This window comes from Protopterus annectens, chromosome 1.part1 (genome assembly GCF_019279795.1).
Source record: "Protopterus annectens isolate FY-2018-M chromosome 1.part1, PAN1.0, whole genome shotgun sequence".
In the NCBI taxonomy this organism is placed as follows: Eukaryota; Metazoa; Chordata; order Ceratodontiformes; family Protopteridae; genus Protopterus; species Protopterus annectens.
This window is the reverse complement of record NC_056726.1, coordinates 7291694-7314337: the sequence shown is the minus strand read 5'-3', so window position 1 is coordinate 7314337 and position 22644 is coordinate 7291694.

Here is a 22644-nt window from a genome sequence, read left to right as displayed (position 1 = left end):
TCTCCCAAAAAATAAAATACTCCCTACCTATAATCACCCTACACTCACGTTCTAACACACACACAGTATAGATAGCCAAAAACAAAATCCTTAGATTTTCTTAGATATAATTACACGTCATTGTGATTTAATTAAGAAAATAAATAGTGTCTTTCAGTAACTGCAAGATCCTTGTTATTGTTTAATTCCTTGCTATTTAAAATCAATAAGCTAGGATACTGCCCACCATTAAGAGTAAGAAATTTGCCATTAAAGGAACACTGTTACCTTTTAATGGGAAGCCAAGAAAGTGGCATGACTCTTGCCCACCCTTGTTTCAGAACCTCAGTAGCAGAAAAAAGTATTGTCTTTATCAACAACTGCCACCTGGAATAAACTACCACCTAAATGCAGAACTTTACAGGCACTAAAAGAATTTAGAAAGTTTCTACTCAACTACCTGCAAAAGGAAGCTGCATACAAATGCTTTATAGGCAAAGGATAGTATTATTCAGATAAATTCAGTAGTAATAGCAATATAAACTGTTGACGACAAACAGCAAAAGTTGTTTTGTATATAAAATTACTCCTTTTATCTGAATGTATTCTTTGACTCATATATTTTATATAAAATTGCATCTCTCATCTGAATCTTTCCAACAACCAAATGTTTCATGTTTTTCTGAAAATTGCTGCTATCATCTGAAAGTACATTTAATAGTAATTAGAAATTTATTCTGTACTGTTAACATTGTTTACTCCGTATAAATGCACATTATTGTATACACTGTGTGTTACATATAAAATGTACAAATTTTATCTTGTTATGCTCTTTGAGCCTAGGGCATCACTGAAAAGGGGAATAGACTAGCCTCCTTACCCAGTAAATAAATAAAAATCACTGTCAGTGTGAATTTTTCCCTCCTTAGTTCAGGTTTGACCTGGTTAGTGTCATGATGTGACATTTTGAACATGCACAAACATTGAAGAGACTATGATGCATGGTTGGTATATTTTGCCTATATCAGTCCTGTCCTGCATAGTATATATGTTATTGTAATTTGATGGGCTTGTGTTGATGCTGTGTTGTAAAAATAAGATTCCATTGCACTAAGCCTTAGTTAAGCCTTGTATGTACATGTCTGATAAACAGTGCTCAAGATTTGCAAATTAGATGATATGACACATATAACCTGTTGCAGTGAAATATGTGACACTGTGTGGATCTGTTTGAGTTTAGTGCAGTTTGGTGATCACATTATTAATACTAACCATGCCTGCTGTCTTCACTGTACATGTTTACTATGAAAACTGTATGTTGTTTGGATGAGGGAGGGGGCTCATTTGTATTGTCCTCTGGTTCCCCATCTCATCTTCCTGCTGTACTATGATTGGTAATGTTAAATGGCCATAGTGGATTATAATAAGGCAAGTCAGGCAGCTATCCAGTGACCACACGGGAGCCAGTGGTTGGCCACCCAGTATTCTACCCATGCTATGTAAACTTGAAATAGTTTTATTTAAAATGGTTGTTATATTCAGCACTTTTAACTCATTGCAGTTAACAAGTGTGTTGAATTTAGCACTCAGTGATATTATTAGCAGTTTTTTATTGTTTAACAAAACAAGTTATCATTTAAATTTATTGCGAGTATTCCTGTATAATTGGGTGACAAACTACATTCACAAACGTGCAGCGATGTTGTGATGTGAAAAATACGGTTGCATGCTGCAACCACATGGACAGATTCACCAGATTGTACTGTTATTTAAATGTGTTTTCAACAGCTTTCTTGGATTAAGTATTAGCTGGGTCTTTTAGGTCTTGTTCTTCTGGATGTGATGGATGAAAAATGGAAAACCAAAGCTCATTGAGTTGTCTTCAGCATTTCAAATACTAGGAATATGAGAAATATATAAGTCTTTCCAGGGCCAGATCCAACACTAGGTGACCTAGACCCAGCCGTGGCATTAGTTTGATCTAAATAAATAAATAAATAAATACATCATAAATAAATAAATAAATAAAATTTAATTTAAAAAAAATTCTTACAGGCCTGCTACTTTAAGACGTTCCTGTCAATGGGACAACACTCACCCATGAGATTTTTATTGCCTGGCAAACACACACATGAGAAGTAAACTACTGGAAAGAACAACAATTTATTTCAAACTTAACATGCGTGCATGAGAAGTGAAGTGAACTATCTAGCATTATGGATTTATTATTTACACCATTATGAAACTGGTAATAAAGCAGCAAATGGAACTATTTGGAAACAGCAGCAAGCAGTTTTCATTTGGAGGTACTCGTGTGGATTCAATAACATGGCAACAAGCAGTTTCTTTTCATAGGTTCATAGGTTAAAACTAGGCTACCTGCCCTTGTGAGCCATTTTCAGCCTAGCCAATTATCCCTTGTGAGACTCAAACTCTGCACCTTGTGTTTATAAGGCAAACACCTTAACCATTAGGCCACCCTCTTGCAGAACTAATGTATGATGGAATGAAATAGAAGACTGGATGAGAGTGAGTGTGTGTGTTTGTTAAGGCTCAGACATTGCACCTTGGCTACAGGAAGGGGAAACTGAGGATTACAGTCAGTTGGTCAATGAAAGTCATTAGTTGGTTGAAATGCTCTGCAATGGATACATCTGTCATTATTGGTTGATGTCATCTTATTTTATTATTTCACTGCTACAGGGAAATATTCTAAACTACAAATTTAAAATGCACTGTAACAAATGTTGTTTTAAACAATAAATATTGTATTAAACAAATAAATTAAGATGATTAGGAAAATGAATCAAAGAACACACATTTACAATATGTGTGATCCTAAAAGTCTATTCAGGGGACCCATGATTAGAAAACAGTCTGGGGACCCAGGTACACTTAATCAGCCACTGGCCAGGAATATTTTCATTTAATGTGAGTTTCACTTCATTTTCAATGAATATGCGCTTTAAGGGACATAGGTTTACTGTTGCTCATGCTAAGTCTGTTTTCAACGTGCAGCTTTGTTTTTTTTTTTTTTAACAAATGACCATCAGTGATTGTGCTATAAAATTTAAAAGTAATGGTAGTGGCATAACAGGTAGTATACTTGCCTTTGATGCAGAAAGATATGGGTTCTATTCCCACACAAGGTAGGTGGATTGCTGGCACTGCAGTGCAAAATAAGGGAAGTGCTGCACTCCTGAGTGTGTTGTCCTTCAAGTGAGACATCAAACCAAGCTTCTGGGTGCTTGAGTTGAGGGCAGCTCAAGTGGATGTAAATGATCCCACAACACGTATTGAAAAGTGTATGAGGCCTTTATTTATATACAAGAACTTTTATTATTTATAACATATTTACAAATATTTTTAAATGTATAAATATACAGATATACAAATCTATTTATGCACATTCATAATTTCCTTTGCAGTCATACTAAATTTTCATCATTAATAAACCCCCCACTCCTTTTCAATAACCACCATTTGATTTTACTTATCCATTTATTTATTTATTTATTCCAGTTTGATGATCGGGGAGGTCCACTGGGCTCAGGGATCCCATTTTCAGTGGAGGCCCTGGGAGAAAAGCTGCGCAATACATATTTTAGTTAACATGAAATTAAATTACAAAGAATCTTTGCTTTACATACTTAGATACAGGTAATATTTAGAAGAGGAGAAAGAACAAATTACAATTTTGTTTAGGCAAGAGAGACAGGCATACAGCATCGTGGCTACATATTACAGTTTAGTTGTTTTTTTTACATTCAACACTTGTGAGCATAGTTAGCTTGGTGTGAAAGTTAGCCAGGAGAATAAACTGTTTAAGATGTTTAATTCATCATTAAACATAATTTATTCTTTTATTCCATGTAACCTGTATAACACAAAATAACTTTTATCTATTATTTTAAGTTATTATGTACTTCTATTCTTATAATATCAATTTTAATCATATACATGTTTATTTGATCCACTTCTTTTTTATCTTCAAAAAATATTCTTTATGCAGTTTTCTCCATAACTTTTTACTCTTTTACATTTTAAAAACACGTTCTAGTTTTTTTCTTCTTGACAATGTAAATGTATTCTATCACTGTTTTATATGGCATATTTCCTTTCACTGGTAATTTATCTGTTACCAGTCTCCACAAAAAAGTCTTGACATTGTACATTCTGATTATACCATTTGCTTCTTAGTTTTCTTCTTTTAGAAGACACAAATGACAGACGTTTTCACAAAAATTCAACAAGTATAGGGGAAACCTCATACTCTGAAAAATTATGCATTTTAAAGTCACCTTTAAAGTTCCTTAAAAATCTGTAATTTAGGCAAAAACCTATCCACATGATAACCAAAACCATGTAAATCCTCTCCATGGGTCACTACCTCCTCTGCCTGTTGTTTCTTTTCTGCTGTCTGTTGCTGGAATGGCAGACATTCAACTGTTGTTGATTTGGACGCCCTCCATTCTGAAAGCCCTGATCCTTGGTTTCATTACTGGTAGCAGCAACAGTTGAATGTCCGCCATTCCAGCAACAGACAGAAAAGAAATGTTCCTTAACAATTGATGCTGGACTCAATTTTCTAACAATTGATGTTAAGGATTTATATACTGTTATCCCACAGGCTTTAGGCATAGATTGGGTAATTAGATTCTTACATAAAAAGGGTGCCCCTGGAGATGAGATCGATCTTATCGAGTATTTACTCGATGTTATTCTTTCTAATAATTTCATCCCATTTAAAGGCAATTACTATCTTCAGAAATCGGGGGTAGCAATGGGCTATCCCTGTGGGGAGTTTTGTTAACTGCGTGATGGCGTTTTGGGAGGAAGTGTACTTATTTAAAAGTGAACTTTATAAGGAACATGTATTTGGTATACCAGATTTTTGGATGACATTTTTATTATTTTTAAAGGTGATTGTCATCAGGCTTTGACATTTGTTGAGCGAATTTCTGGTTTAACCCATTCTTTGGATTTCACCTTTGAATTTGGGTCCAAAAACATTTCTTATTTGGATGTGTTTCTTTTGAAGGATAGAATTAATATGAGATATGTGGCCAGAATTTTCAGGAAGGCCACGTATTCTAATAGTTTCCTGCATTGTGAGAGTAACCATCTTTTCCATCAGAAGAAGGCAGTGATTAAAGGCCAGTTAGTGAGAGCGGCCAGGATGGTAATTCTTAATGATGATTTTCTGCTTGAATGTGAGCATTTGAAGAATATGTTTTTGGCTAGGTCTTACCCTATTGAATTTTTAATAGCTGTGATAAATGAAGTGGTAACCAAAAGGGTTGAAGGTTGGTTTAAACCTATCCTTGGGGGAGGACATAACACATCGACCCTTATAGGTTGGATGTTTTTAATGGGACACATGGTATAATCAGCGTTTTACTTGAGCATTCAGTGTGGTCGGTGGATCATTCACATGTAAAGGTCTTGCTGAACTCACATTTTGTTGGGATTACTTCTGCTTTTCTACAGAGGGGGATTCATCAACTATATTTTACATGTTAGTGTTTTTATGACTTATTAACCCTTTTTTGTTCCCATTTGGCTTTTGGCATTTCTTTGGGCCTTATTTTTGTTGGCAGCCATATTTCTATTGGTCCCAGTGAAATTCCTTTTTTTGGCCGATATTGGAAGTGACTTTTTGAAATCACGGCAAGGTCGGCTCTCAAATTGGGCAAGGTTTGGTGTGTCAACAAGTGTTTGTGAGATTGGGGATCATTTGGATATTTGTTTAGACTTTAACTGTACTGTTTTGGGTTATACTGGAATGGATTACGATCGACAAGGACGGCACTAGTGAAGGATTGTGTGCAAACAGGGAGCATATACACTCCACAGAGGATTGTTTCTAATTGCTTTAGGCAGACTTTCATAAGAAGTAATTCTGGTGCTTGCCTATACACATGCTGATTATTATATATTTTTGGTCTGGGACTACTATCATTTTGGCAGAGCTTTATAAATGGTGTATATGTATATTTAATCATACTGTTTAGTCATTTAGACAGATGATGTTTTTGTTATTTAGCAAACAATGAGCAATTTGCCCAATTAAAGGCATAGGGAATCAGGGTTTGCTATCATTCCACACACAGTTTTTTAACCAGTCAGTTTGCTGTTGGGGAAAGCACCCTTCTTTGGGTTGGATGGTTAAACGGATGTTGAAGGGTACGTTTTGAACCATTTATTCTCCCTTTTTTTGCTGAGTGGGCACCAGTTATATTTTTATGGACCTAACTGATATTTGTATATAGCGGTTTATAAACATTACAGGCAACTTTGGTTATTTGAACAGGGGTTGAGTGTATGATTTTCTTCATGTTGACTTACCTTTTTCTGGCTCATGATTTAGGAATGAGTCTATATGGTCATGACTAATTGCTAGTTACCATCAGATGGACCTATCCTGCTCATATGGATGGTGTAATTGGGGAAAATTATGATTCTTTAATAATTTTTGACTAACTTAACACTAGAAGAACCAAAATTAAGTAACAATTATAAAATTATCCCTTTTTTTTTCATAGTGTCTATCTTTTCAGCACATTAGCTTAGATGTTGCTTTTCAGGGGACAGTGAGCTCTAGATTATATATGAGATCAATACAAACAGGGCCTGATTTCCACACACTGTATCACAGGTGGATTACAGGTTGATACTCGGTTGATGAATATTTCATTTATCTTTAGGGCATTGATTCTGTGTGTGTTGATAGGGCATTATTGATATTGGCTATGACATATATGACAACAAGGAAATGTGTACTTATATGTAGTTAAAAAGCTCCTTGCCTGTGAACAATTTTACTATTAGGGATCAGTCAATAGTTAGTACATTACCTTTGTCTTAGAACAGGGGTTTGTTTATCCCTCCCAGTGGCGGGCATTCTTAACCACATCTAACTAGTGAACTTTATAAAATAACACTCCTTTTGGTTTCGGATTGTTGATTTGCCTATTCTGGGTGGATCTTTTTTGTGCCCTTTTTGGGCCTATTAGGTTAATAGTTTTTTTTTACTTCTTTTGTTCCTATCAGTCAACGTTTGCATTTCTTTGTGACTCAAATGGGGTTTACAAAACTAATTTATTGCATCAGATAATCAGGTTTAAGCATAAGGGTTTATTTCCCAGCACCCTTGACAGTCTGCCCAGGAGATGTCATATAGCTTTTAATTTTTGGCATTCTCACATCACAGTTGACAAACTGAGTTTTTGGATTGACTTAAGCAAATTAGCAACTTATGGTCATGGATCTTAATAAACTGATTCAGGGTCTTTGTACTGACAAGGATGATTTCCATGTATTTGGAATTAAACCTATGGATGAGGGCTCTAAGGAGAACAGTCAGATTGATCCAGTTGACGGTTGTAATTTGCTATTCACACAGCTTGGCAAGAAGGTAAAAACTTTACGTACTAACATTTGGCATTTAAAGCTTTTTAAAGCTTATCAAAATCAAAATATCACCCTGAGGGGTTTAAGGACCAAACTACAACCATTAGTCAGTAAGCCTGATGATATATTATTAAGGGATTGGAACCTGGCACAGCAACAGGCATCCATGTCTTTTGTTAACATTCTAGCATCTTACTATGAAAGAACAATTGAGGTCAACATTTGTGATGTTCAAAAATATGCGTGGAATTGAAAAAATATGAAGACCAAACAAACTTTAAGGACAATCTGAGCAGACTCTCAAAGGAACTGACTACCTTTGAAAATCATTTGAAAGATAAAAAGTTACATAAGTTTTCCAGAGATATGGAGGACTATGAAAGGGGTAGGCCGTTTGAGTCACAGAGAAGTGTTAGGTTTGCGGATGGAACAAATAATACCACTCAAATACGCCAAAAAAGACCAAGATCTATATTAAAAAAAGGTAGACCACATACTACAACCTCGGGGGAGGAATCCTCCACTACTGACACCGAATCTACATACATTAGTGATTCCCCTGATTCCAAGAGGAGCTGGGGTCCAGAATACCCATTAGGGGTAGGAGGCACGGGGGGACGCAAACATAGGGGTAAAAACTATAGAGGATCTTTTTCAATCAGTAGTGAAATAAATCTGGAATGCTCAAATGTGCATAACATTTCAAAACATGTTTTATCATCTGAAGATGAAACATTGTTGAATAAAGGTCTTGGTTTTATCCCTGTTTTTTTGTGGATGAAAGCATTTTTGTTTCTGATATAGTACCTTTTTGTAGAAAGATTAAGCTAAAATTGTTTTTCGGCCAACAGGATTTTCCAACAGGCAGTGATTAAAGATTTGCATTGCCATTTAGGCTCCTTAAATATTATCAGGCATAATTTGACAAAGGCGGAACAAAAGGCACTTAACGATCTTAGGGCTAACACTGATATTTCCATTCTACCAGCAGACAAGGGTGGGGCGGTGGTGGTCATGAACTCCAGTTATTACTGGGCCAAGGGAAGTAGACAATTGTCCAACCCTCAGCATTATATGAACATGCCCACTGACCCAACTCCAAACTTTAAAAAAGAAATTGACAATTTTTTGCAGGAAGCTGTTGAGGAGGGAATTATCAGTGTTAAAACCAAACAACAAGTAATGGTCAATGATCCAGGTAAACAATATCTGTACTTACTGCCCAAAATTCACAAATCTTTGAATACACCACCAGGCAGGCCTATTGTTTCGGGCATAGGCTCCCTCACGGAGCCATTGTCGGTATTTTTGACTGAATACTTGAAACCGCTTTTGCCATATGTCAGAGCCAGATTAAAGGATATGACAGAATTTTTACAAATTGTATCTGAGTCTCAATTGGAACCGCATTGGTTGATATGTACCCTGGATGTTAAATCACTCTATACCAGCATTCCACATTGGGCTGGACTAACAGCATTAGATTTTGGCTAAACAAGACTAACATCTATAGCCCAGGTTTCAACACATTGCTCATTTGTATGTCCGAGCATGTCCTTACCAAAAATGTCTTCTATTTTCAACATGAGTGCTACTAGCAAATTCAAGGCACAGCAATGGGTGCATCTTTTGCCCCAATATATGCTGATTTATATATGGGATATGTGGAGGAGCACATCATATACAGTGAACTACATACTCTGTATTTGCCAGAGATAGACATATGGAGATGATTTTTGGATGACTGTTGGCTTGTATGGAAAGGAGGCAGTGAATATCTGGAGGAATTAATTGAATATCTCAATGGAAATAAATGGGGGGCTGAATTTACAGTAAGTCATCACATAAATGAGATTCACTTTCTGGATGTTCATCTACAGCATCAAGCAGACAACACATTACGATCCACTGTTTACCGAAAATATCCACAATACAACAGCCCGTTACATGCCACCAGTCTCCACCCCACACATACCATTAATAACATTCCAAAATCCCAGTTTTTGCATTTGAAGAGAATTTGCTCTTCACAGCAGGATCTTACACAATCCCATCATGATTTAGCTAATAGATTTCTAGCTTGGGGATATGGCAAACAAAATGTTAACTCGACCATGCAATGGGCTAAAAACCAATCCAGGAATACTTTATTAGAATATAAACATCAACCTAGGAAGGATAACAAGGACACCTTGAGAATGGTCACCACATTTTGTAGAAACACAGCACATCTTGATGTTATTGACAAACATTGGAACATTTTGAAGACCAATGAATGATTGGATGACCTTTTGGGGGACAAATACCTATTTTCTTACAGGTGGGGAAAAACTTTAGGTTCCCATCTTACTCACTACAAAAAAATCATGCATCAGGATGCAACTTATCACCAAACAACACTAACAGAGGAGAAATTGGTTGGTTCTTACCCTTGCAGACATTGCACCTTCTGCAAACATGTTTTCAAAACAAAAACCTTTATCAGCAAAAACACTGGACATGTGTACATTAACTGCTTCGCCAACTGTGGAACAGATTGGGTCATATATTTGGCCACTTGCACTTGTCAAGCTTTCTATGTGGGCCAAACTTCTAGACAATTTAGATTTCGAATGTCAGAACATTTAGGGGATATTAGGAATGCCAGAGCCACCAATGCTCTTTACAGACATTCACTGATTCACCATACAGCGAAATTTACTTTTATAGTCATTGACAAAATATCAGGCAATAGATCCTTTAAAACAGGGTGGCATAATATATTAAACATGAAGGAAAGGAAATGGATTGTAAAACTGGGTGGTCTATTCCCACCTGGATTAAATTATAAATTGCAACATTTTCCCTTCCTATCATGAGTTGGATACTATTAGGTATGATTCAGCACTTTGTGGTTTATATCAAGAGCACAACAGTTCTTAAACAGAGAAAAAAACAGTATATTAAAATATTAATGAAAAGCATAAAGGGGAATGAAAGAGTTATTCCACATGGATTTTTATTTGGTTCCACATTGTCTTTTGTGCCTATTATTTGGTATCAGAATAATTTTGTTTTGGACAGGAAATTATGTCATGGATACCTAATTAGATTAAGTATTTATTGCAGGGTTATCACTGCTATTTGAGATGTACCACTGATGAAAGCTTTATGCTGAAGCTGGTCTGGTTCTAATAAATTTTCATGCTTCATGCTTCCAAGGTGCTGGCTTTCTTTGTTTATGTATGCTACAGTTTGTCTGGCCCATGCACCTACCATACTTGCTAGCCTGCCTCTCCTTGAACACATGGTATATTATTTGATAGAGGTATACATTATTCATTGAAGTTTAGTTCTCCTTTCTCATTAGATGCTGGAATCTTAAGAAATATTTTATCTAAAAATTGGGCAGTACTCCTGGAAGATCCTTCCCTTAGACAAAAGATTGGTACTGAACCAGGTATGCTATTTAGGCGTGGATGTAACATTAAAAATTTAATGGAGAATAAGAGTAAGTGTCATACCAGTAGGGCTGGTATGTTTAAATGTGGAGGTTGTAAATTTTGTAATCTACTTGTGATTTCTGCGAGATTTTGTATTGCAAACAAAATTTATTATTTAAAAGACAGGTTCATTTGTGAAAGTCCAGGGGTTGTCTATCTTGCCCAGTGCCAGAATTGTACTGTTTTTTTTAATATTGGAAAGACAGAGAGGCATTTTAAAGAGAAGATTTATGAGCACCAGTATAATATTAGCAGTAGAAATACTACCAATGCTTTAGCCAGGCATGTCATGGAAAATGATGGCCATAAATGTTCATATATGGCTATCGAACAAGTGATAAAGGATGGAAGGGGTGGGCCATGGCAGTTACATTTGGAAGAATGAGAGTTATATTGGCAACTTAATGCCTATGTTTACTTAATGTACATTGCTCCTTAAAATGTATTTTCAAATTAAAAGCCTTAGAAAGGTAGATTGCTTTTATGTATTGTTAATTGTTGTCATTCAGAATATTTTTATTGTAACCTTTTGAACAAATAATGTTATATGTTATTTTGGAGGTGGGTTCTTAAGCTATTTATGCTATTTTTTTCAGCGTGTTTTGATTACTGCTGAACAAATGTTTTAATGGGCCTTTTAATGTTTAATTGATTAATTGATGTGTGAGTTCATCATTTAGTCACTATATAATGAATTAATTTCTTTCATTTGTTGTCTGAAGAAGTTGAAATATTGTTATCCTTGAAAGCTCTAACATAAACTGGTTTTGGAGATTACCACTGTCTGTGTTGTTTTTTTCTATGTCATCAATTTTTATTTTCCACAAACATATGTTTTCTTAGTAACATTTTATTTCTTAATGTATGCACTCTTTTTCTCTTTTACTCTGTTTTTTACCATACCGCAAAATGTACCATACCTATATTTAAACAATTTTACTACTAAAGTCTCATTTTTTTCATTTATCCACTTTAAAACTTTGTACAAATGTAATGAAGCAGCATATACCATTGGGTTAATTAACCATAAACCTCCTTCCTTTTTATTTACATACAGAACTCTTATTTTTACTGAGTTTAATTTAGAAGCAATGTAAATGAAAAAAAATCTGCAATAATTCCATTTCAAATAATGTTGGCAACATAAATGCACTTGCTAAGTATGCTATTTTTCCCATCAGTACTGAGTGTATCAAATAAGCCTTTTTTCTGAATGATAATTTATATTTTCTCCAAGAAAGACAGGTTTGTTTTAGTTCTTCATTTTTTCCCCATTGAATTCTACTTGCATCTTTATTCCCAAATGTTATACCTAACACAGATATTTAATTCATTGTAAAATATACACCCCCGTCTTTACTACTTTACCTAAACCTTTACTTTTTTATTTAAAACCATCTTTATCACCTGTAGACACTCATCCTTGCAAATTATTACTTATTTTATCCAAATTCTGTTTTTTTTTTTTTTTGCAATTGTCATGTAATCTGCATATGTTAACAGAACTGGAATTTTTAACCATTTAGGTGTTATATACCCAACCGCTTTCATTTTGTAATTTGTTTCCCATACTATCATATTCATAACTAATACAAAGAGTATACAACTCATTAGACATCCCCATCTAACACAAATCTTTACATTTACCTCTTGGCTTAACCAGCCATTTGCAACCATTTTAAACTTTATTATTGCTATACACTGACATACACAATTTCCTTTCTCACTTATATTATATTCTTTCATTATTAGCCATAAAATTTCATGTCCAATTGTTTCAAATGCCTTATTAAGGTCTCATATCATGATTTTCGCTTCTTCTTTTCTATTTATAATATCACCCACAATTTCTCTATTGTTAATTCTTTATCATTAATAATTCTTGACAACCCTTCCACTTTCTACTATGTATACTACCTTCCATAAAACTTTCCATTTAGTTTCAAATCTCTTTTGTATTATTTTCATAAAGATCTTAGAATCATTATTATTCAGTACTATCAGTCTCCAGTTTTTTAATTGTCTTCTATGTTCATTCTTCTCTATGAATTTAAATATTCTGCTATAGAATTCTGTATACATAAAACCTTCATTTACCCATTCATTCAAAATCTTTAAAAATATTTTTTTGCCATTTCCTTAAATTTTTATGTTTTTCATACCCTATTCCATCTGGTTCTGCTGCTGAATCTATATTTACTTGTCCTAATACTTTAGCTCATTTAAAGAAAATTTCCTTTTCCAATGCTTTCTCTTTTTTTGTTAACTTTTTTACTTTTTAATGTTTTTTCACTATCTTCTTTTTTTAAAATGTTTCTTGTACATAGTGTACTGTACTATTCATAAACGTCTCATGAGTTCTATTTCTCCTTTTACTTTTTTATTTCTCTCATTACACTACCCTTTCTTTACTAATCTGCTTAAGTAACTTGATACTTCTCTTTTTTCCTTATAAAACATATCTTTGCCTTTATCACAATTCTTGTATTTTTTATTTCTTCTCTATAATTCTTTTTCTAATGAATTCTTGGCAATTCTAAATCTTCTAATGCATTTTTATATTTCTTTAAATTTTTCTGTCTCTACTTTTCTCACATCATATTGTCATTGTAAAAAACATTTTTTTTATATTTTTCCTTAAATATCATTAACCATTCAGACCACTTTTTATATAATGTTCTCGTAGTAATATGATCTTTCGGTAGCTGTATTGCTAATCTCTTACCTTCTTCATTCCATGCTTTCTCATTTATCGTTTTTGTTCCTTTGCCTGTTGTATTCCCTGTTTTCATTTAGCTTTAGCTATATTGCAAAATGATCAGAAAAGCCTGTTTCAACTACCTACCCTTCTCCTATAACTAAACCTTCGTGTATTATAAAATAGTCTATTTCAGTTCTATAATACCCTTTCTGTAAGTCCACGAATTTGTCCCAGCATTTTAACTTAACCACATCTTATAACTTCTAATATTTTTAATATATAATTTCCTTTCTTTTCATGCTTGTCTCTTAAATCACAACTAAAGTCTGCTGTTATTACAATATTCCTATTTATCACTACATAGTCTAATATCTGATGAAGCACATTTTCCCTTTCCTTATACTTAGTATAAGCATATAATGTTTTAATTCTGTATACTTGTTCTTTCCATTTTAAATCTACAATGATTAATTTTACAATTTCTGCTATGGTTACATTGAACATCTCTGCTCTATTTCTACAGAATATGGCTATTTCAGAACATCTCTCATTTTCCATATTCCAGATTATCTTTCTTCTTATTAATTTCTCTGCTTGTAATATTTCTTCATTTGTTAAAAATTTTGTGTCTTCTAATATAATTGCAACTACATCACATGTATTACACCACTCCAAAATCCATAATCTTCTTACTATATTCTTCATACTATTAACATTTACAGAAAGCACTCTAACATTTTCATTTTCCCTTTTTCCTTAGATTTTTTGTTTCATAAGTTTATAGCAAAGTACTAAGCTAGCTTTCTTAATAGGCCATTCTAAGCCTATCCAATTTCCCTCCCAAAGGTGAGAATCAAACACTGTACCTTGTGTCTGTGAGTCAAACATCGTAACTATTATACCAACCCCAATCATTAGCTGTATATATTCTTATCTTCCTTTTTTGTTGTGTACTTATCCCTTTAATTATTTTCTTTTACCCTTTTACCAATAGAATTCTTTCTTGCTTTACTACTTCCCAATTTATGCCTTCATCAGTTATTTCAGAATGCTTTTCTATGTCATCTTTATTTTTCTACGTATTTTTGTTCTATGTCTATTACTTCCACAATGTCTTCTCTTTGTTCATTTTCTTCTTTCTTTTTCTTTACTCTTATTTTCATTTTTGCAATCCATCCATCCATAAATGTCCAGTTTTTTACATTTATAACATTTCAATTCACATTTTTTGCATCATGTTCCATTTCCCCACAAATATAATATTTTCTTTCATCACAGTTACTTATAAAATGTCCTTTTCCACAAAAAAAACATGTTTTGGGTTGTCCCTGGTATTTTGACACCCCTATTCCCCTCCACATTTATCATGCTTAGTATATGTATGGCTATGTGTGTGTGTGTGTGGGGGGGGTCCATTACCCTGCCTATGACCACATTTGACCATGATCTGTCTCTGATCCTATGCCAGCTTGGTATGTTAACATAGGACTGCAATCTGAAGTTTCCCAAGATTTTATCTTTTTTTCTTTCACACAACTGCTTTGTAATGTTTAAAATAACATTATCAGCCCCCCCTTTACACAAATCTGTGTGGTCATCAATAGAAAAAAGTTGGATTCTCACACATCTATAAATGTTTCCAGTTTCTATATAAGGCACTCTTATGAGTGCTCTTTGTGCTGATTTTCTGGGCAGGGTGTCAAACTATAAAGGAAATAGATTAGCAGAGAGTCTGTATTTGTTGCAATGTTTTCTGTGATGGAGAAGCACTTGAGGCTAACCTTTCTGTTACACCTGATGCCAGGTGAAGTGAACTCTATAAAACACAACACATATTTCTGCAAAAGCTTCAGATGTTCTTCCCTTCTTAGTTCTGATTACATTTTTAGTTCTGCTGATATTATTCTAGTAACTTTCTAAATATATGAGAGCAATATTTAAAATCTTTCCCTGATTTTTGATGCTTTGTCTCCTATTATTTTTGGCTTTGCCAAGAATTCATGTTCTATGAAACTGAGAGGTGTGTTTCTAAGATGCAAAAAGATGTCTGTGAAAACTTAAAAGACGATAGAACTTTTTTTCTTTTTGTGTTTAATGTATTACAGTATTCATGTAAACACTTGGAAAATGTGGATTAAATCTCTGTAAAGAAGAGATTTTGCTGAACAGTACTGTTGTGTGTACATGTTTGTATATGTGTTAGTAGCATTTACTGTTCACAAAGTATTTATATATGTTTAGCTTCTGCTTCTCGTCATGATTTTTTAGAAAGTGCTCAGGAATCTACAGATGTATGTCAGCTGCTAAAGGTGTTACATGCCCACTGCTAAATGATAGTGTGTAATGTACTGCCATCTAATGCTGCTTGGGGAACCACCATACTCTGCAGCATCCTGTACACAAACAAGTGCTTACCGAGTGAGTGGTGTATACACTAGAGAAACTTTTTACACAAACAAGTGCTTACCTAATGATTGGTGTGTACACTACAGGAGCTTTTTACACAAACAAGTGCTTACCAAATGATTGGTGTGTACACTACAGGAGCTTTTTACACAAACAAGTGCTTACCGAATGATTGGTGTGTACACTACAGGAGCTTTTTACACAAACAAGTGCTTACTGAATGATTGGTGTGTACACTACAGGAGCTTTTTACACAAACAAGTGCTTACCGAATGATTGGTGTGTACACTACCGGAGCTTTTTACACAAACAAGTGCTTACCGAATGATTGGTGTGTACACTGCAGGAGCTTTTTATGCAAACAAGTGCTTACCGAATGATTGGTGTGTACACTAGAGAAGATTTTTACACAAACAAGTGCTTACCAAATGATTGGTGTGTACACTAGAGAAGCTTTTCTCATGTATGCTAGCAGCTGAAGCATATCTTCAGCTGCCTAAGGACATCTCTGCCACATCCTCCATTTAAGCACCTGCCTACATTTCTTCTCACTTACCATTCACAGATGCATATTCTTGACATCAATTTTGGTTGTAATAGATAGTTTAACATAGTTTCCTGAGAGGAATGATGTAATATCTGTGCACTGAGACTTTTCCATGCTTCACTGTTAGACAACATGTACTATTTCTGAGTTTCAGAGAGTTGTGACTGAGATAATATTGGCTTGCTGTCATACCCTTAAATTCCTGATGCAGCTGCCAGATGTTAAGATGTGGACCACATGTGCCTGGATATTGAGTACACAGACTGGTGATGAGGCCATCTGCAGTCTATATTAGATGGTAGATGGCTGTGTGCCACATCACTCTGGTCTATCAGATATCCTTAAGCATTTGCAGATTCAGGCTATAATACTCAGTGCAGATGTCAAGCTCTTTGTGTTGTACAAATTGTGCCTAGACCACCTTCCAGAATATGCTACAGTGTTTGATGTGGTTAGCATCATGCCTAGGAATGTGCTCAGTGTCATTGATGCGTATGCCTGCAGCACACTAATTCTGCCTCCTTTGGAAGATAGGAACACATAAGATGCTGTTGCATAGCTGTGCACACCTTTGTGCAAGTTTTAGCCAGTGCTGAAGCCCATGTGTGTTTATGTACCCTTGACATTTACCGGTGTGTCCCTGTTGATTATAGCAGACTAGTATTTTCCTGTCTACACAGGGTTTTGTTAGATATACTTGGCCTAATGTTATCTTATTGATGATTGGATGGCCTAGTGCTGTTCTATGCATTAGCTCACAATATACACATATGTTTTCTTGTGCAGAAATAGTGACACATAAACCAAATATTTTATTTTGACTTTGTGTCTCAGTTAGAATTGCTGTATTTTTGTATACTCAATTAGCTGTCAGTTGCAGATTATTTTATTTAAATATTCATTGTTATATGCATATGACAGGGTGCCTAGAGAAGAGTTGTGGTATTGTATGAGGAAGTCGGGAGTGGCAGAGAAGTACGTAAGAGTGGTACAGGATATGTACGAGGGTAGTGTGACAGTGGTGAGGACTGCAGTGGGAGTGACAGATCCGTTTAAGGTGGAGGTGGGATTACATCAAGGATCAGCTCTGAGTCCTTTCTTATTTGCAGTGGTGATGGACAGGTTGACAGATGAGATCAGACAGGAGGCCCCGTGGACTATGATGTTTGCAGATGACATTGTGATCTGTAGTGAGAGTAGGAATCAGGTTGAGGAGACTCTGGAGAGGTGGAGATATGCTCTAGAGAGCAGAGGAATGAGGGTCAGCAGGGCTAAGACAGAATATATGTGTGTAAATGAGAGGGAGGGTAGAGGAATGGTGAGGATGCAGGGAGTAGAGTTGGTAAAGGTGGACGAGTTTAAGTACTTGGGATCAACAGTTCAGAGTAATGGTGAATGTGGAAGAGAGGTGAAGAAGAGAGTACAGGCAGGGTGGAATGGGTGGAGAAGAGTGTCAGGAGTGATTTGTGACAGACGGGTATCCGTAAGAGTGAAAGGGAAGGTCTACAAGAGTGTAGTGAGATCAGCTATGTTATATGGGTTGGAGACAGTGGCATTGACAAAAAGGCAGGAGTCAGAGCTGGATGTGGCAGAGTTAAAGATGTTAAGATTTGCAATCGGTGTGACTAGGATGGATAGGATTAGGAATCGGTATATTAGAGGGTCAGCTCATGTTGGACAGTTTGGAGACAAAGCAAGAGACGAGATTGCGTTGGTTTGGACATGTGCTGAGGAGGGATGATGGGTATATTGGGAAAAAGATGCTAAGGATGGAGCTGCCAGGTAAGAGGAATAGAGGAAGGCCTAAGATAAGGTTTATGGACGTGGTGAGAGAGGACATGCAGGCGGTTGGTGTGACAGAGCAAGATGCAGAGGATAGGAAGAAATGGAAAGAGATGATCCGCTGTGGCGACCCCTAATGGGAAAAGCCGAAAGAGAATGATGATATGTCTGTGTGATTAGCACATGCTCAGTTTTACCTCTTGTGCTTAATTCCATTAACTGGATTGTCACTGCAAGGCATTACTTGTTGTAAATATAATTTTGTAAAGCTAGTTTAAACACAGTTATTAAAGTCAGAGGGGATATGGTGATGTAGCCGACACTCACAATGAAATTCTGCAAATATGGAACATTTACTTGGATAGAATAAACTCATCCAGAAAACAAGAATTAAGTTCTTGATTTTAACAATCTAACACACATTCTTCTGGCTGACATTGACATGTACTTTTAAGGAATCTAACAGGACTCCTGTAATTGACTGATGGGCATAAGAAATATTTTAATCATTTCTGAATGTATAATTATACTTATTATGTGCTTTTTATTAAGGTGCCTATATTGTGAAGATGCTGACCTCTAGTGTTGTATCTCAAAAAATAAATTTTTTGCAGTTTTAATCTAGCTTACTTTAATCGGTTAATCATTGCTGTTTCATTATTTGTGGTTTGCGTATTTACGAGAATAAGTAAAGCTTATAGTTGATTAGGTTATGACTATGCATGCTTGGGAGGAACTTTTTTATATATAATGGGTGAATCAGCTGTCAGCTTGAAAATCGCAATGTGCCTTGGGCAAAATATTAAAGAATAAAGTGATACGCTGTAGTATAACTGTTAGTAAGACATTGAACATTTGAATTTAGCATTGACTGTATTTGAAATTGTTTGGTACATTGGTAGCTTTTCTTTCTTTTTTTTTTTTTTTTTTTTTGTCAAAATATTTTTAATCAGACTAGAGACAACAACAATCTTAGCAGAATTTGCTTAAATTGGTTCAGATCACTATCACTCTACTAAGTATCATACAGATTGCTCAGAGGTGATCTGTGCCTCGCCTACAAGGCAATATTGGACCGTGCCCTACTAGAGTTGCTCCATATTCGTAAGTCTAACTTATCGCACATTACCTGCTCGATAGGCCTAAATCTAATATGCAACATCAACAAAACCTGCTGGAGAGACAGGTTTGTCTCCCAGAGGCTGCCCCATCTCTGGAATATACTTCCCATATATGTCAAATGGAATACCTCACTGACCCTCTTCAAGTACAACCTTGACGAGTGGATGGGAAACCACAAATTTGTCCCAGGGGTTCCACCTTTGTCCCTGACTGACAAGGGCAACAGGTGCTGACTGACATTTATTTTTTGGGATAACTGTTGGCTAGGCTTGTAAGGACCTCAGGGCCATTAGTCTAGTAACCTCCTATGATCCTATGCTAACAGTTAGGTAGATTTTTACACGAGTAAAAATCGAATAGTCATTACCTAGAATTCAGAAGTAGCTGAATAATTAGGAAATGTCTTAAAATCTCAAAAATGTTACTTTTGTAATAAATTTGAGGATAACTCTTGGCTAGGCTTGTAAGGGCCCCAGGGCCATTATTCTAGTAACCCCCTGTGATCCTATGATAACAGGTAGATTTTTGCACGAGTAAAAATCAAATAGCCATTACCTAGAATTCAGAAGTAGTTGAATAATTAGGAAATGTCTTAAAATCTCAAAAAATGTACTTTTCTAATAAATGTTATAATATATGTGTGTTGATGCATAACCCTCTGTTTTCCATACCTTTCAAGATGAAATAGCAAAGTTGAAACATGTCATGTTATGAAATATTTCTAAAGTTATTTTAAAGAAACAAATCTGCTTGTTTTTGTTAGCTGCAATAAGCCAGTATAGTTGCCAGAAATCATAAATGGTTTGCAGTATTGGTTTTTTGTAGACGGAATGGAGAAGATAGGGATGAAAACAACAGGTATTATTCTTCCTTGGCATTAAAATAACCTTTGACTCTGTAGAAAGACCATTCCAATTGAATGTGCTGGTATGGGGTGAATGTTCAGAGGATACCTCAAAGCCATATACTATAAACTACAGGGGCATCAAGTGCTGACTTGTCTAACATGGGCTCAACTTGTCCTAACATTAAAATCAGTCTGAGTGGAAAGCAAACCGGTATGGAGGTGGATGGTATGTGGGAGTAAATTCTCTCTGTGACTGTTCCTCATGGTCATGGAGATAACACCAATGGATATCTGCAAAAGCTTGAACAAGAGAATAAAATAATCTAAGCAAAGCTTTAGTCTACCTTTTTGTATATGGTTCTTTTGATAAAAGACATATATTGAGCTTTTTGAGTGATGTTGAAGGAATCTGAACAGTTTCAGGAGGAAGCAAACCCACAATGTAACAGGATGGAAACTATGTCAGTGAGGCTAGTTGGTTGGTATGGAAAAGAGGTATTATGTAAGATTGTGCTGAGGCAAGAATGACTATTTCTATGCCTAGGAGTGTGAAGCATAGTAAAGGAAATAAAAACCAAGAACCATAGGAAAGTACAAGCAGAAACTCAGAAAGTATTAACATCAGATCCTTTAATAGGCACAATTAATAATGTCATCGTGATGGTGATATCCAAAGTAGGGTCTCTGTTTACAAAATAATCAAGGGATATGGTGGAACAGTGGTGTCAGGGAATTGCAAGGTTTACAAAGATTATGTATGGAGGTGGGAAAAGCCTATAATTTTGTAAGGAAAGTTTAAATTCCACAGGGATGAATTGGTGGGTGGGGGATGCAATGGCTTCAGGTCTATGCAGTCAACATCATTATGCAGAACTGGCTGAGGAAAAGAGATGTGTTACCCTTGTAAACATTATTACAGCTTTTACAGAGACAAGATCAGAAAGGATGAAATTGTGGAGGAGATGAAAAAACAATAGAGATGATGGAAGGAAACTTGGTGAGGAGGAGGAGGAAAGTGAAACAATTGGAAGAAGAGGGAAAGAACAAAAATGTATAAAAGTTGGAAAGAAAGGGGTTGCTAAAAGGTTGTTTTCACAGATTGCAGGTAAAAGGAAACTAAACTGAAGGAATGTCACTACTTGACATATGAGTTTGGATTTGGAGAAAGAGAGAGTTGAATTATCCATAAAGGACAGCATGAGACATGGTGGAGGGAAGACAATAAAAAGGGAGTAGAGGAAATGAAGACAAATTCAGAGCTAAAATTCTTTGAAGGAGATCATAACAAAAAAGAGATACAGAGGAGGTAAGAGTTGGAAGGAAAGGTAGAATGTAGAGGAATAGTCTATGCTGGTATAAGGGGAATGTGTGTAGGTTTTTGGAAAAATACAAAGAATTAATGTGTGAAACCTGCTTGGGATGAACACATAAGGGATTACATAGACTGTTTTATTTACTAGCGAAGTTGGAGAGAAGGAATAAAAATGCAGTGGTGTAGACAGGCGATGTGGCATGAAAGATGCAGGGATTATTGAGTTGTGCTGGCTGGTTCAGTCTGTGCAAGAGATGTGGAAAGCAGTCGAGGAATTAGAAGGAATCCTTATGGAGGGAAGGAAGTAATTAATGAAAAGTATATGTATGTGGACTGGTATATGAAAAGATGTAAATGTACAAAGTGAATTTAACATTATTTATGACAGAGTGGACTAAAAGCTATATAGCAAATAATTGAAAAATAGATAAAATAGTAATATCCGGTATGAAGGAACTGATTTCAAGAATACTTGACAAGGTGGTGAGTGTATATGAGATAGAAGAGAGTTTGAATAAGATAAGAAGGTGATGACAAGTGTGTTGGTTATTCTGCGATTGATTTCAACCACTTGAAGTAAACTGCAGAGTATCGTCACATTTCAGAAGGAGAAGTTAAGATAGATTACAAGGATGGAAGGAATGGGACATACTGGGCTCACTGAGGATTGAAGATGGATAGGGAGTGCGGACAGTGAGAAATACATGACTGACTAGAAGGTGAGTGATGGTGTTAAAGGGAAGAAATGTACTATGAAAATTAGGAGGAGGGCATATGTGAGTACCGCTTCTTGGCACATGCCAAGGGAACTGGGTGCAGCTTCCTCCAGCTTCATATTGGTCAAACTTAACTATTTAGCTTCTTGGCTGAGGTAGTGAACTCTTTTTTAGGCACAGTTAGCATTGGGAAAGAGCTTGTTAAAGAGAGACAGCCTCCCTGAATGTAATGTATATCAAAGAACTGATCCAAGTGCTGCAAGGGCTAAATTATGTGATCTTTTCCCCCTTACCCTACGTCTTCTTCTTCTTTATAATAATGCTATAAGGATCTTAT